At 42.4% G+C, this 15,577-nt stretch overlaps 1 long non-coding RNA gene across 1 annotated transcript in view; it reads left to right on the top strand.

Annotated features, from left to right (window-relative positions):
* The window catches only part of LOC148057551 (uncharacterized), a 39,058-nt gene that overhangs the window by 11,371 nt on the left and 12,110 nt on the right, over window positions 1-15,577 (top strand). The window contains exons 2-5 of the long non-coding RNA XR_015706701.1: window positions 8,870-9,045; window positions 11,437-11,534; window positions 11,632-11,735; window positions 12,937-13,023. This is a non-coding gene — a long non-coding RNA (uncharacterized LOC148057551). The remainder of the gene's footprint in view (window positions 1-8,869; window positions 9,046-11,436; window positions 11,535-11,631; window positions 11,736-12,936; window positions 13,024-15,577) is intronic.

Raw genomic sequence — 15,577 nt, forward strand, 5'->3', positions numbered from 1 at the left:
GCAGAAGGTTACAGCATACCAGGCACATTTGTACAAACTTCATACACTATGTTCGGCTCACTCGTGTGCGGAGGATGGAAAGCTGTGCAAGTATCCACAGAGCATCTTTAGTCAGGAGAATAAAAGTGAACTCTGCCTTAACTGAAATCACGTTTTGAAGGATACCCAATAGAAACCTGACAATGACTGAAACTGTTTGCTAATCTGTGGAGCAGCATAGGTTGTGATGATACTGTCTTATACCATCGCTGTGGAGGGACAACTTTACTCATTCTCTGTACCCGTTCGGTTCAGGTGCCTTGGTTGAGACTGAGACTGACACCTGGAGCTCCGGTAGGTGTGAGACAAGCAATTCTTCCTTCTTACACTTCTGTGCCTGTCAATGGCTGGAGGTGAAAACTCATTTTGCATTCATTCCAAAGATACAGGTATTCCAAAGGTGTGCTGTGCAGGGAGGCACAGTGCTAAGAGGTTTTGACAGCAAGTAATGGTCACTGAAGCAAGTTGTGATATGTAGCCTCCCTTCCCCCTCACCTCCAAATTGGGAAATGTAGTGCAGGGTATTTATTAAAAGGGTTTTCACGTACTAAGAATATTGTGAATAAATGATACTAAAATAATTCTTTTAAATATATTTCTCTCCTTCCCCAGCTGATGTTTGTTGTATTTCTTTCACCTGAAAGTGAGCTGGGGCCATGAAATGAAGCTCAATGGAGCCAGGATCAAAGCAAGGGACGTTGTTTGTCAGGTGGTGGAGGAACTAGTTGTCAGAAGTTTACACAGGCTCAAGAGAAGACTGCATATAAAAGTAAAACTGAGGGTAACTAGATACAAGGAAACAACACCAGCCCAAGAGATCCTCAGATGAAAAATAGGATCATAGGGTAATTCAGCTCGGAAGGGATCTCAGGAGGTCTCTAGTCCAATACCCTGCTGACAGCAGGGTCACCTAGCTCATACCAGTTTACTCAGAGCTTTATTTAGTCTGGTTTTGAAAGCCTCCAAGGACAGAGCCTGCACAACCTTTCTGGGCAACCTGCTCCAGTGCTTGATAGTCCTCATGGTGAAAAAGTGTTTCCTTATATTCAGTCTGAACTTCTTTTGTTTCAACTTCTGCCTGTTGTGTCTCGCCCTCCCATTGGGTACCGCTGTCAAGCCCAGCTTTTGATACCCTTCATAAATAGCTGGAAAGTGAGAGAGTGTTAGTTGGAGGCTGGCATATTACATGTGTTTATGTGCATATAATATACAGGCTGCTTCTAAATTCTTACTTTTCTCTGGGCATCAGCTTATGGCCACCTTTGCAAACTGGGCACTAGGTTAGGTGGATCCTTGGTTGGGCTGGGTTATGTTAAACATACTGACTAGTATCCTTTGTTGGACTAGTGTAGGAGGGAAAGATGTTGGTCCTAATTTGGGTGTCTGAAACAGCTGCAGCACACTTAAAACCAGATGTAGCTGGTTGTTTTCATTGCTATTTGAACAATAAGCAAATTCTAATACTAATAATGTGGGGGTTTTTTTAAGTGTTGCAGAATACTTTTTAGGCAGAATAATTTTTAGTTTTGTGATCTTACCAAAGGATGTCATTTGGGAAATTGTTTAATTTACAGAAGTAGACTCAGTGGTAAAGACCTGTGAGATTAGATTGCACAACATGAGACAGAAACTACTGTTTTAAAAACAAGCTATTTTTTTGTTAACAGCAAGGACCAGATTTTCTGGAAAGGTGAAGGGCGCCAAGACTATTTCATTCTTTTCTTGTGAGCTGAGGGTTGTAAGTGCCCTAGGGCATCTTGTGTCAGATATAACTATTTGTGTTTACGGAAAAGGATCTCTGCTAGTGTCCCTTCAGGTACTTTATTTGTATTTTGCAAAGAGTTTTCTTCTTTTTCATGGAGACTAGGTTGGGAGAAAAGGAAAGTCAAAGATTCTGTTTCTTCACAGTCAGGTTCCCCAGGAAGAAGAGGAGTTTGGTGCACTGTACTTAGTGCTTAATGTTCCAGCAAGCTTCATGGAGCTATTTTTTGGTTTTTTTTTTTTTGTTGTTGTTTTGTCAATAAGGCGAATCTTGGCCTTTTCTGGAGAATCTGGGAAAAAAATATAAAGTCAGGATCTTTTGCGTATAGATAAGGATAGGCTGAGTTACATATCAGAAGCTCTAACTATAACTGTTTGGAATAATGTTTTGTGATTCAGGCCAGACTTTCAGCACTGCTTGGGACTCAGCCACTTTTTTTCCCCAGAAGTCCGTTGTAATTTATAAAGGTGAATAAATTTTTATCACTTCACAGCTGGGGATACCGAGGCACAAACAAGACTACAAGACTGAATGAACGATAACCTGCTGCCTCTCAGGGATGTCTCAAAATAAAGTAATTATCTTAATTTTTCTAGAGATGGAGAGTGGGGGGAACCATGAAGAGGAGGTGAAGGAGGTCATGAGAGAGAAAAAGATGTTCTGGAAAGTTAAGATACCTGTGGTAGGTCAGAAGGAATTGGTGTTTTGGGTGTGTGTTCTTTGTAGGCCATGTCTACAGTTCAATGTAGAATAACTCAGGAATGGTAAAGTTGAAACAGGTCCTGCTGTCCTCACTTGAGCCCTGCGCAAAGTTGAGGTCCACTTTTATCACAGGGAGGGTAAAGAAGCCATGTAGTAAGCTGGTATTGGACAATTTGCCCACAGAGAGCCCTTCTTTCTAGCTGTCATTAGTGAGGTGTTTGGGAAGGTCCAAATCCCATGTTTGTTTTGGATCGTTGTAGGTATTATTTCGGTTGTCTCATTCTCTCCAATAACTAGTGCTTTTGGAATCCTGTTACATTTTTGGCCTTATTAAAATCTGATGACAGTGATTTCCATGAGCTAATGATGGAAAAATGAATGAAATGGTTGAGAAATTAACCCATGATGCATGGCCAATAGCAAGGTGGAGAGTTGATCTTTGCAGAAAAGCTGTCAGAAGTCACCGGTTTTATGTGTCTTCATTTCTAAAGACATTTCAGAGCTGGCTTTGATGTTTGACTGGCTAAATCAACCTAGAAGGTCCACTGTAAGGAGAATATCCAACTGCTCAAGTAAGGCAGCTTTAAGTCACTTCAATGTGTAGAAGAAAATGATCTGATTCTGTTTTTCTTAAATGGTCATCTCCTAGGAGTGGTTCATGCAACTTCCAAAGAGAATTGTGTGCTATCTATTTAACAACTGGGTACTGTAACACCTAGTCATTAGGTAATGTAACCTAATGTAATGTTATTAGATGAATGTAATGAAAATAAGGTAGATAGACTGTAGATAAATACGAGGCAGCTCCTCTAAAGCTGTAAGGACAGAGAAGATGGTTTATACCTTGCCTTTTCTGCTCAGTCTTTCAGTTTATAAGAACATGGTAAGCTGGAAGCAGTATGAAGCTGTGTAGCTCTTGATTCCTCTGTAGAAAGTTTCCATATTGCTTAAGCACTTCACTTTGACTTCCTGTTAATTGTACCAACTGAAGGAGTGAAGTAAAGTAAAAGACCGAGCACGTGATTCTTTACTTTTCCTGCCCTTTATTAGGGAGTACTCTAATTTTGGCTATGTAAATTTGAATTCTTACATCTGAACTGATAGAAAAGCCTTTACGGAAGCTCCTGTTTAATTTTGAGAGGTGTAATTTGATACAATTTAAAATGTATTGGGTTGCAACTTCCATGGATTGAACCTGGGTAAAATAATAAAAGATCATTCAACCAGCTTAATTAACAAAACAGAGATGCCACCCAAAAAGACAGTCTTGATTCCCTCTCCCGTCTCAGCACATGGCTGAGAAGAGAGTCATGTTAGTGGCAGTGAGCTGCTTGGTCACCTCAACTGATCTCATTTGGTTGCTCCATAGCTCACTGGAAAGACATAAATTGAAATGGTGGGTTGTAGTTACTCTTTTCTTTGTCTGTGTAAGGACAAATTGGCAGTAATTAGTCCAAAGGGAGCTGATGGTGGTGGTTTTAGGCCAGACACAGTAATACTGTCTCAGAAGAGCCCCTGGGGAGTTTCTGGCACTAGTGGTCTCGGCAGCACCAGATAGAGCTGTGGATTGCAGGGTTACAGCTCAGAAGTGCACTCAGGGCTTCCCCCTAAGCCTTATTGTTTTAGTGGAAACTCCCATGCCACCCCAGCCTTGTCCACGCTACCGACAGTGCCAGGGACTGGCACTGGAGAACAGGCAGGAAAGTAAGAGCCAGCAAAGCAGATGTGCAGTTTGCAGTGGTATCCTGCTGGGAAAAGACAGACAAATGGGATTAGCTGATGCATCGATTTCGTAGTGTGTTTAGTAGGAGATGCAGGCTTGGATATTTTTCCTGCTTTTATCAACATGATATTTTCCATGCTCTACTTTGTATTCTTGCTCCATGTCTTTCATGTCCCAACAGCATCATGTCCTTTCTGCCTTTTCTTTCTGTGTCTGTTTCTCCTGTCACTGTTTTCTAAATGCATGTTTGTCACTGTTTCAAAAGACTGCTTTAGTCTCCCTTCCACGGAGAGTCATCTGAAAGAGGTCAGGACGGAAGGAGCTCACCTGAACTTTGCCAGGATGGAGTGGATAGAAGTATTTTCTTATCTGTAAACCCTCAGGCTCTCAACTTTCTGCCAGAGGGCAAAAATGCTTACTCGGAGATAACGTGTCCCTACTCAACCGTTGAGATCTCTGGCTTACCAAACAGCATAGTTGACCCCATGTCATGGCTTCCCACTGCCTTTGGGAGCTTTTCTGAAATGGAGTGCTTTGTGTGGGGAAGGATCTATGGAAAAACAAGTGCCGTAGCGGCACAGATACCAGAGCTTGCCTGCTCTGCAAAGGGTGTTCACTGTAGTATCCTAATTCCAGCCGGTTCTGAGAAGATGGGAGAGAGCTTAGCAGAGGCACCTCAACTCTTCTGCAGGAGCCATGGAGAATACATCTCAGTCAAATGTGGAAGATGCAATGCAAAATGATTTTATTATTTTGTTCTGTCACTTTTTCAAAATGTTTCAAATTTCTGTAGTGTTCTCAATCATTTTAAGCTTTTGTATGACACACCAAGTGCTGGCAGTATTAATACAGCACGGCAACATTACCTGCAAGAATATCACTTCTGCTCGTGAGAGGAACAAAGATAAATGTTGGTCAGAAATACACTGTATGCTTTAAAAATGGTTTGTGAGTAGCATAATAAAGTCATAGATTTCATGTACAGGAGGATCTTTCTTGTACCAGGGAAACGTGCTCTATTATGAATTGTTTTCCCTCTTTTAGGAATCAGTATTACTAATGCTAGTGGAAGCAGTGTTATCAACTTCAGTAAGAGCAGCTGTGAGGAGTGCCAGAGCTCGTATTTTCTGCCTTTTTTAATCTTATGTGAGCAAAGAAGTCATCTTCCTCCCCTTTTAGAATGCTCCTCTTGAAGTAAATATCACACTGGTAAATTGGGTTCATCCAGGATTTTGGTTCTCTATGAATACCTTTTTGGTATGTGCCTTTGTTCCAACTTTGTAACTTCATCATTGGTATCACTCTTGATAAGTTTTCCATATCGACAGCCCTTGAGCACAGCAGCTGTTGGATCAAGCAAGAGCTTTCTTTAGCATCTTGATTATTCTCTTAGATGTGGGCTTGGATATCCATGGATCCTGCTCAGTTTGCAGTTATGGTATGTGCTGTTTATCTTTCTGAATGCAGGACTGGATGGGTATGAAGGATGTTTAACCAGTCAAAGGGATAGCTTGCACATGTTCAACATGTGTTTTGTGAAAACTTGTTAATCCATAGTGAGCCCGTCGGAAGAATAGGGTTACTTTAAACTTTTGCCACTATTAGCACGGGAGTGAGAGACCTTCTCATCAGGGTGTTCTTGTAAGATGCAGGTCATCCATCTTCAAATCACTGCCCTGATTTGTACTATATTTTAAGAAAGACTTTTTTATCTGGGGAGAGGAGGGATGTTTCAGTAAAGAAGTCAGGTTATCTCTTTTGGGATGTTTACCAAAAAGGCCTTACTAAGGCAATAATAGGTTCTGTACAGTGTTGAGATCCATCTGTGTCACTCTGGCTTTGGTCTGGATAGTCATAAGGTTTTCAATGGGATTGCTGTTGGTTGTGTGTGCCTTAAATGTCGTTGTGTCAGTCTTGATTCTTTAAATGCTTCTGGTACTATTTGCCTACCATCAGTAGTGAGGTGGGTTATAGAGCTTATAAATTTCACTCACTCTTATCTGACTTCACTTTGGGATTAAGACGTTTCTGAATTTTTGTGGAGCCAGTTGAGTTTTTTGGGTGCAATACTTTCCCGCTGGAAAATATTAATTTGCCAGCACTGAAACATTCAATGTCGCTGTGTTACTGTGCCAAAACGTTTGACAGCAACCAGGGAGAGAGGCTGGGCAGCCCGCGTGGTTTCCTGCCAGCCTGCACCCCGTTGGCTCCCTGGAAAAACCTTGCTGCCGAAGCACTCGGACAACCCGCTGCTGACTTACAGCCTCCCCAGGCCAGCTCCCTCAGTTCCTGACTGTCCTGGTAAATCATGGGGCTGAAGAGTCTGTCTTGTGAGAAGGAGCAAGGAGAGGTTGGCTTGTTCAGCCTAACAAATACAGGGCAGGAGGTGACCTGTTTTGCCAGTCATCAACATGTCAGGTAAATGCTGCAGTTGAAGAAGAGCTGTTTTAGGTGTTGGCACAGGGACAAAAAGCTTTACATACATTTAGACTGGAAAAGGTAAAAGGAGGACAATTTTGCAAGAACCTTCAGAGGGGAGTAGTGAATCAAAAGAATGAGATGGGACACGAGAGGTGGATGAAAGGGATTGTGGTCTGATGGGGATAACTGGGGGCTGGATGCAGTGATCCAAAATACCTCTTCTGACTTCTCCCCCACTGGCACCCTCCCTGAGACAGAGCAAGCTGGGCAAAAATGAATATTTCAGAATTTCTTCCTCTTGTGATTTTTACTACTTAAGTCCTGGCTTCAGATGATTTCCCTTTCTCCTCATTCTGCCCACAGAGGAAGAGAAATGGAGTTTTCACAGAGGCAGGATTACATTTTACAGCTTGATCTAAACCCCAGTGACACTGAGAAGGGTCTGTCTCTCTCTCTAGGCCCTTTTTGTTCTCCGTTGTTCGGTTACATCCAGTTTCCCTATTTAACAGTACGAGACCAAGAATGGAAATAATGGGCAGCTTTGCACCGCAGCACAACTTCTAGGTGGTTAATACTCCTAGGTAATGTATATTCCTCCACATCCCAAGTTTCTTTAGGCTCTTAAAATTTGATATTGAAGCTTCTGTTACACCTGTGTTTTAGTCTGTGGTCATGCAATTACTTTTTAACTCCAACATAAATTCACAATGCTGCGAATAGCTCTCCAGCATATCCCTAAGCCTGACTTCTTGTTCCCACCCTCCAACTTTTGCCTCTGACATTTGTCTGGCTATGCGGTCAGACAAGCCAGGGCACTATCTGGCTGAAAAAGGACTCGAAGGAGAAAAGGTTGGTTTCTGCTTGACTTGTTTCCCGTCCTGCCTCATTGCGCAACTGTGCGAATGCCCAAAGGCAAAGGATAGTAATGACTGTAGGAAGGCAGAGGTGTGGAGGATGGACTACACTGTTCAGCAGTGACCTGGGTTTATCTTGTGACCTTAGCAGCAGCTGAGTTGCATTGAGGATGAAGGCACGCAAGGCAGAAGGGATGCCAGAAATGGAGGCAGAGCTTGCCTTTTCCTTGTCAACAACGGAGCTCTTTGTAACGCAAGATGCTGACTCCCACCGGGGAGACGGGACGTTCTGGCCCTACGCAGGGTGCTTGCTACTCAGTAGGTAAAGCTGTTGTGATTTGTGGCTAAGCAGACAGGCACTGTTAGCACAGCAATCGGGATTTCTGTTGAGAAAAAGCATTAAGGGACTATATTAAGGAAGAACTATTCTTTGACTTAAAAGTAGGTGTCAGATGATCAGCTAGGAGAGCTGTGGTTATCTGCTTCTTTTCTTGGGACTAGAAACTGAGCCCCTGTAATGCAAGGTTTGTCTAACGCAGGTATAAGTACTTTATAAGAAAATCCTGATGGGTTCTGCTGTTTGTGCGGTGCTGAAAGAGTTAAGAGGAAACTCTTCATCTCTGCTCAGCCTAGCAGCATCCAGTTCAAAAGATAAAAGCACCCCTCAGCAGGAACGGGCTGCGAAATGTATTTGAAAATAAATTCTTTAATGCCAATTGTCATTACGAATTTATTTTCAAATACGTTTTGCAGTTTGCTCATGCTGAGAGGTCCTTTTATCTTTGTAACTTCCAGACTGTGGGGCTGAACAAAATACGTAGCTTTTCTTTTAAATAAAGTGGAAAATATTGGAGCAAGATTATATCTGTCACAGATTATAATATTTATATGTATTTCTTATCAAACCCAAATTCCCCAGGGATGCTCAGATTCGCATGAGGTCTCAGAGTCCTGGATTTTGTGCCTGGCTATGTGATTGCTTTAATGGAAGACCGTGCTGTTTGCATTTGCTCTACTGACACTCGGTTACACTTGGTCGCATGTACATAAAAGACAGTCTAAAGCTGTTTATAAGGATGATACTTCAGGTACCACGATGAGTCAATGTGTCATGGCTGAGCCCTGACACTTAGGTTAAAACTTGGCAGTCCTGGCTACGTGCGTTATGATTTGTTAGCAACCCCTTGAGTAGGAACTAAGTACCGTAGCTAGCTGTAGCTTGCACTCAGAGGCAGAGTGTAGTTTGTGTATTTCCCTGACTTCTACCATTTTTTGGACAGCATCAATTACTTAACATGCTTTAAGTCCTGTGAATCCTGTCTGTGCTGGAAAATTATGAATCCCTTTTTTCCTTTTTTCCTTCCTCAGAAGTACCTTCCTCAGAAGGGGAATGTAAAACACCAGACACTTTCAACAAATTTGTAGAACGAATGAATGCTGTAACAAAAATTGCGCACAGCGTTGGCTTCTGGAGGGTCCCAGCCTAGCAGCTTTGCCTGCTTCCCTGACGTCGGTAGGAGATCTGGAGTCCCCCATGAAGTCAGGTTTGTCACGCAAATGTTTAATTGGCTAAGCTCTTAGATTTATTTTTTAACATTTTATTTTCCTTGCAGCTCTACAGGAAGACTTTCTTGTCTATACTCAGACCTGTTCTTTTTGGGCCAAAACATGGATACTATTCTAGTTTTACTGAATGTTTTCCTAACGTGGCTAGAGGGGGATTTGTTACATAATTTGCCACAATCACGCTCAAAGAAAATTCTTGGAACTTGAAAAATGTATTGGGAAATATCCCTGAATGCGAACAAAACAAAGGGGCATAAGGGCTTCAGGATCTGACTCCCTGACAGGTCCTGATTACGTGTTAATGGCACCAGTATTTTAACAGAAAAGGACACTTAAGTCGGGCAAACAGGACAGTAGGGGCACTATTAATTTGTGTCTATGAACAAATGCTTTACAAATGTCACTTCCTCTACAGTATCATATAGTGGGAATTATGACACCATCCCTTCAGTCTTTTTCATATTACATAAAAAAAGCTATGTATTTCTTTTCTGTGGAAATTTACAAACAATAAGGTTGTTCCAGCATTTCTGCGTGAAGTCCACCATATACACAGAACAGTCAAACAAGGATTTTATTTATTTATTTTTTTATTTTATTTCTGATACTGTGCTGACCTCTAGAGAGGCTAAGCTTGGTAACCATTTAGGAACTGAAGGTTTGGACGTAGGACTTCTTGGGGGTTTTTAATCACAGTTTGCATTCTAGTAGAGCTCTAAAAGCCCCATTTTAAATCTCCATAAAATATAGTTGGAAATAATCCTACATTATTGGTTTCACAAAATATATCCCAAGCACTCGGGCACTGTAATGGAACTCAGGGTTTGGTCTGATAGCATGTTTGTAAGCAGATACAACAAGAAGGTGCTCCCAAAAGGGACAGTCTTGCTTCCCCTGTTTCCTATCATGACAGGCATGTTTCTACCCTTGCTTTAGTGCAAGGCTGTCTGATCCTCTGTTGAAACTGTTCAGGGAACTGCCAGTGCCAACGAGATGGTGGGAGCACACAGGTAGGACACAGAGGCTGTATCCGTCAAAAGGGGCAGCAGCCAGCCATGAAGTTGCTGTAGCTGCACTGTCAAATTGCACCTCCATTGACCAAACGTGAGCGAGGGGTAGGTTTCAGGCTAAGACTGTTTTCTTGCTCTTGTTGAGTTGCATTCAACACCATAGACATGCTGCTTGTATAGAGTTGCCCTTTACAAACAGCAGCTCTAGACCCATGTGGATCAGAGGCCTTGTATATGGGAAACACAGTTTTTAGGGGCTTTCTGGAGACAAATTCTGTAATTAATATCTAAAAAAAGATAAATGTTCATGTGATATCCTGGGACGCTTGTAGTTCTTAGCTGATTTGTAAGTATCTGATTTATTCAAAGCAGTGGAGGCTTTCTATCCTTCCCCTTTCAGGTTTATTAGAAACTGTTTTGACTGTGGTTTTTTTCGTCTCCAGTTCATTCCCTCTTTGGCTCTCCAGAAGGTGCCCAAATCCCAGGCTTTACCCTTGCTGTCACTATCCTTTTGAAAGACTATCTCATGGTTATGTGGGCAGAACTAAGCAATGTGAATCAGTTGAATTTTACTCTGTTCTCAAATCGGAGAGTCACTGGTACGTCTGTTGTATCCATCTTTTGATTTCACCTGCTGGAGGTCCAGGGAAGTGAGAGATTGGCTGAGGGTTTGGAGGAGAAATTTGAATCAGAATTTGGAAAAATGTCAAAGAAAAGGATATGGATGGGCAAAGAAAAGACCTCCACCTCCAGAAAAATAATCTGTGTCCCTATCTCAGAAACGACTGAGGCAGGGACAGGTTGGAGGTAACCCTGTGGAAGAGCTGAACTGGATGGTGAGAGACCCCAGGTAGGAGGTCTGTGAACTGGATTAGCACCCAGGGCAGAACCCAGAACTCCTACCTTTGACTTCTGGAAATGGCTGAGAAACTCGCGTTCTCATCCTCCTGTAGCACTAGCAGGAGGCAATTCCTTACTGCTGCTCTTTCCCTCGGGGGTAGCTCAAGTGAAGAGTGGCTTGTGGGGCACCTGAATTTCATGCTCTTATAGGCGCTGGTATGATGCTGCATAAGGAAGCTTTGGCATTTTTGGCTTGCTCATTTTGTAGGAAACTTATAAACAGAAAATTGTGTTCATAGAACATTAATATGTCTGCAAAGTCAAAAGTTATGAGATCTCAGAATTTATCCTTGCAACGTTACTTTGACTCCTGATTGTAATGCTAGCATTTAAATACACGATACATGTAATTTTTACTGTGGGATATCGGCCTCATTTGTTGCATGATGTGAAGGGGAGGGGGGTGAATAATGATTTTGTTGTTTGCAACCTGTATGAAATTTGTTTAATTTGTTGCAGCAATTGGCAGGAACATAAGGAAAACAAAGATTTGGTGTCATGACTACACAGATGAATCTTTCTTGAAAACAAGGGTTCTTTCCTGGCCTCTGCCAAAGGTACCTTTGAGGGCTGATCCGCAGAAAGCCCTCAAATGCACAGAAAGTGCATTTAAAGAAGCGCTTGAATTGACAGGGGTCTGTGCTTTGTATCCAGTACTCACAACTCTGGATCTCTGTGATTACTTGTACATTTTCAACACCTCCCTATATCTCAGCTGTGGAACTGAGAGATGAACATGCACGTTGCAAGTATTTTAGGTAAGTTCATGATGTGCTGGAGGACTCCCACAAAGGAGTGATGAGTACTATAGAAAAGCCTGTTAGGATTCATAACTCTGTGCTTAGATCAGCAGGGGGAAAGATTTACTTTTAATACCACAAACTGAATAATAATAGCTATTCTGTAGTTCAGCAGTCTACCACAGGCTCTGGATGAAGCAGGGCACTTAGGTTACATAGTCATGTGGCTCAGAGGACCTGTATAAACATTGCCCAGGAAAATCATAGATCTGCCACTTCCTAAAGATGGAGTAGTTGACTGTGCAATGTCCACAGTAATATCTGAATGTAATTTTATGTGTATGATAGACATAATGATAGATGTCCAGATGTATGACAGATGTCCAGAAGCATTCCCACAAGCTGGTTTTAAAGCTGAAAGGCACAAAACACAGAGATGATGAAGAAAAATGGGAGTTGGAGAGGTCTTCTGCTTTGTTATTTACTATACCATGTACTGTTGAAGTGACTTCCTCATTTCACCCATTAGGGTAAAAGCTTTCTATTGAAATAAGTAGATAACTGCCTATGGGGGAAATAAAAGAGATGGTAAAGAGTGAATATCTCTGTTCTAAGTGCTAAGTCATACTCCTACCTCAAAGCCTGACTCTCTGAGGTGATCAGTGGTATTGAAACACAGCTCAGAGGAGTTGGCCTGGCCTGGGTGTCCCAAAAGGCTTTCAGCAGGGTGGCAGAAAGCAGCAGAGTGGCTAGGAACAGTTTCAGGGACCGAGTCTCAAGATTTTGTGTGGTTAGTAGAATTGATGCAGGCCACCTTAAGGGAATTAAGGGTGATTACAGGTGATTAATGTTCTGGTGAACCTTCTCCATTTCACACCTTGCCTAGGAAACTTTGCTTTTTCTCCATTATAATAGGAATTAAAGTGTAGCGCCACCAGCCAAGGGTTGAAAACAGTCAGTCCAGTCTTACTAGCTGCTATAGTGCATGCTGAGGTCCCTGGCTGAACTTGTTCTTAATGTATGCAAATATGAGCAAAGGGGCTTTGTAAGTAAGGGAAACTTCTCATATCCAATGAGAGAGGCTAGACACCTCTTCTGGGATCAGATCTGGTGTTGAATGCTGGGTCGTAGCATTACTGTACCAATACATCAACTGTAAGAAAGAGAGACAGCATGCTTTTCTTTTTTTTTTTTTTTTTTTTTTTTTTTTTTAAACTAGTTCAATTGCTGCAAGCAGCAGAAGGGTTTTGCAGAGCCAAGATCACAGCAGGGATGAAAGAGCTAGCCCTTATCTCTGGAATTAGAGGTACTCATCTGAGAGAAATGAAAGCACATTTCCACATTCTATCCATCTATTGAGATTTCTGCCCAGTGCTTTCTAATGCTGATGTCTGAAATGGAAAATGTATGTGTCTCCAAAATGTTATGTTTTGTGACTGGATATTTCTCCTGTGCCTGGGTTTTGTCCATGGACTGAATGTGCATTCTTTGTTCCAAGTTTCTAAAACCATGAGCTGAAGAATCTCTCTTGGGAATCTTAACAAATCTCATTGCTTTTTTGTGTGCCTTTATTCGCGCCCCTCCGGCCCCAGAAATTATACAGTAGTTCATGGGGCTTTGTCTTTCAGTTTTCTTTGCTGTGTTGGAGGCGAATTGCTAAGTGAGTTCTGTGTTGGCTGAGGTCCAATGAAAGACGGTGGGGAAAGTCAGGTTGATGCTGACCTACTACTCCCTCAATCACAAAGAAGTCTGTTAATTAAAACCAATCCTGTTTTCACGGTACCTTCTAATATGTGGATACCTGATCTAGTGAGGATGGTATGCGAAGTACGTGACTGTAGGACTGCTAATTTTCTGTGTCCAGAGATTGTAACTCAGACCTTCAAAAATCCCAAGATGCAGTAAAACACATTTTTTGCCTTGTTTTTAATTTTTTTTTTTTTTTTTTTTTTAGGGGTGGATGCTGTCAGGGTTGTTCTCACTGACTCATATACTCATCAAGACTCATAAACACTTTCTAGGATGCAGCTGTTGTGCTGGCTGCTTACTGTTTCCACCTCCCACCCCATTTGATTCCCATATCCCCATTAAATTGGCCTCCTGTTCACCAGTGTCCTGATATCCCTGCACTCTACCGTTTTGCAGGATCCAGGTTGTTTCCACCAGTTTCTGTGTCCCACGTATGCCCTAGGTTTGCCCCTGGAGTATAAAATAGGAGCCATGTTGCTGGCTGTAGGATTGCAGTGAGAGTCAGTTTTATTTCCTCTTGTGAATAATTTGAAGCAACTCCAGCTCCTGTGGCATTGGCATCCATTTCGAATAAAGAAAAAAAGCTACAATCTGGCTACTATTTTGTCATATTTTATAAAATAATAGATTAGAAAAAAATTTCTAAGTCCTTTGTTACCAAGTTGAAGCAATGACATTGCTATGATGCTCTGGGGCCACGACAGCCCTTGTGCTGTGGATGCAGATGGTGGTAGACGCTACTTGATGGCTTGGCCTGTGTCTTTTGATGATGATGGGTATATAGGGCATAAAAGCAAAGTCTTCCCAGATCTCCAGCTTTCTGTTGTCACAGTGCTCTGCTCTACCCTGCTGAAGTAAATGAGGAAAGAGCAGAAAGAGGTCTCTAAGCAACAGAGAGGACATAGCCACAGACCAGTGGGGACCAGGAGGTGGTGGTGGTGGTGATGATGGTGGGAGTGGAGGAGAGAAGCATGGGAAATTAGGAATTATTGGTAAGGGTTGTTGTAGGAGGGTACAACAGAAGAAATGAAGAAAGTAAGTGTTATAAGGACAGTACAGGAATAAGTGAGGGCCCACCCGGCGGCAGGTGTGGGAATGGACATCACCACTAATAGCCGCAGGGAAGTAGGAGGATATGTGAAGAGATTAGGAAGGAATAACAACCTATCCCTGGCACATGTTCTCACAGCTAATGGGAACCTTGCAAGGAATAAAGGACAGCTGAACAGCTCTTCTTGCAGCTAACAGGGCCTTTTTCCAGCCTGAAGATTTTTGCTGGCAACCCCCCACCATACTGTATTCTTGAATGAGGTTTTCATGGGTGTGACAGAATGGAGCTCCTGTGTTTCTCTCAGGAATAATGCTGATAAAAACCCTGAGTGGTAACAACCTGATGAATATGGTATGAGATTTTCCCGTGTCAGTGCCTTGGCCATTTGTGGGGAAGGGCAGGAGGAAAGCAGTACAATAGCTTCCCAGAGAGGTGATGAGGGACAGGTATTGTTTTTGAAAACCTTGTTTCTTGTCACAAACTCAGTTTGGTCAGAAGTCAGAGTTATCACCAGAGAGGACTACTGAATATTCAGAACTGCTTTGATTCCTGTTGTGAGGTGTGTATTACCAGGCATTGCCAGCAAACAGGCTGGCCTGAGATACAGATGGAGGCAGACGTTCTGAGAGAAAGCAAATGCAGATTGACCTCTCAGATTTTCTCTGTGGGAGAGTTAAACACGTGCCTGATGCCTATTTAGTTTGTTCTATTGTTTTGAATAGGATTTTTTTGTAAATACTGTGTGTCACAGAGCTTGTCAAAGGGTTGAAGCTGTCATTGCTCTGGAGGAAGCCAACTGCAGGGTCCACGTGTCCCAGGCAGATACTCTAAAACATGGGAGGACTGCAGCCCAAAGCCCTAGTGAAGGCTGGTAGCATCGTGCAACTCTGCTCCAAGGAAAGATGAACACAAAGTCTTACTAAAGGTAAATTAGAGTGTACTGGAAGAGACTGAAAACTTTTTTTCGTTTCTCAAAAACAGTCTGTTGTAACCTTGAAGTAGCTGTGTTCTAGTGGATGCTTTTTTATGACCCCTTCTGTGACTGGCCTCAATTTAAGGG

Source organism: Nipponia nippon, unplaced genomic scaffold (genome assembly GCF_047370975.1).
Source record: "Nipponia nippon isolate SJK-2023a ecotype South Korea unplaced genomic scaffold, ASM4737097v1 scaffold_1, whole genome shotgun sequence".
NCBI classification, from domain to species: Eukaryota; Metazoa; Chordata; class Aves; order Pelecaniformes; family Threskiornithidae; genus Nipponia; species Nipponia nippon.